This window comes from Plectropomus leopardus, unplaced genomic scaffold, assembly GCF_008729295.1.
Source record: "Plectropomus leopardus isolate mb unplaced genomic scaffold, YSFRI_Pleo_2.0 unplaced_scaffold22449, whole genome shotgun sequence".
In the NCBI taxonomy this organism is placed as follows: domain Eukaryota; kingdom Metazoa; phylum Chordata; class Actinopteri; order Perciformes; family Serranidae; genus Plectropomus; species Plectropomus leopardus.
Window position 1 is genome coordinate 373 of NW_024624325.1, and position 1,339 is coordinate 1,711.

At 41.2% G+C, this 1,339-nt stretch overlaps 1 long non-coding RNA gene across 1 annotated transcript; it reads right to left on the reverse strand.

Annotated features, from left to right (window-relative positions):
- Positions 1-248: 248 nt before the first annotated feature.
- LOC121965941 lies at positions 249-1,163 on the reverse strand. The gene is made up of 3 exons (XR_006107536.1): positions 1,120-1,163; positions 429-555; positions 249-310 (listed from the first exon to the last, which is right to left on the reverse strand). It is a non-coding gene; the product is annotated as an uncharacterized LOC121965941 (long non-coding RNA).
- Between the last annotated feature and the right edge of the window lie 176 nt (positions 1,164-1,339).

Consider the following 1,339-nt stretch of genomic DNA (forward strand, 5'->3'; position numbering starts at 1 on the left):
CCTTCATATATGGGGCTCCTGCTTTATCCACTGAGCCACCGGACGCCCCGGTTGTTCCTGTGTTGATGTATTTCTTTGTTTTGTTTGTGTTTAGCTCCCCCACCTGTCTTATGCTGTGTCATTTTATTGTTTTCATGCTTGTATTCTACCATTGGTTGATCACTTGTATTGCACTGTTGGTTCTCATTTCACACTTTTATGAATAAAAACATTTAAAAATCCTCTTGTATATGGTTTACAATACACACCATCATCAGGGGCCAGTCTGCTGGAGAAGAGTAGTCATGTGGTCCCTTCATCTCCACTTTCACTAAAGAGAAAGAAAAAAAAAGTGTCACTTCTTACAATTTTCAGATTTTCATTATTAATTTTTGTCTTCATTGATATATCTACAGGATGAATATGAGAAACTACACAAAATTTCTCACTTATGAAAGCATAGTTGGGCTGCTCTGCCGCGAATTCTTCTTCCTCAACTCGGGGGAACAAATGCTGCACCTTCACGATGAACAGATACGGACTGTCCTCCCAGGCTTTGGCCACGGCACTGATGTCCTGCAATTAAATCAAAATATATATTTATATATTTCTGCCGACCCTTAAAAAGTCTCCATGGCACCTAATTGCCAACCCATGAATATTTCTCAAGATCTGCCCCCATTTTCTCCTGTGTTAGTGGGAGCAGTAAAGAGAAGGTAGAACAGCTCTCGGTCAGAGTCGGGTGAGCCTCGCCCTGATGCCGGCTCTCCTTCCTCTCTTCATCCAGCGCTTTCATTTTCGTTTCTACCTCTGGTCTGACCGACGCTCGACATATGCCGTTTGTGGTTATCCTCATGCAATCTGCTGCATACAGTCCAAACTTTCAAGGTTGATTAGCACTTCTCTATCGTAGAAAAGTTGTGCTTCAGCAGAAGGGGCCATGGGGTCAAAAAAATAGAAAAATATAGCAAAAAAGAGCAAAAAGAAGCAAGGATTTGAGGAGCTACAGGCTGCTGCATGTACATGCCGTCGTCACAGTACAGCTTCTGTAGGGATATGCATACCATCACAGAGAAACACTACAACTGCAAACATATATCTAAAGAAATTCACATCAAATGTAATAAAAACATGTCTTACCGGCTTGTCGGACCAAATAAGGCTCTGATTCGATGGGTCGCTCTAAACAGAACAGAGAACATACTGAGCTTTGCTTCATAACATTTTGGTGAGTGTAACAGAGGATCTGCAACCTCTGTGATGTTTTGGAGACGAGTATTATGAGTGTAATGAACTACAGAAAACGATTCCTGTGTTTAAATCAATTCTGTTACTACAATCAGATAAGCTAAACCATTTT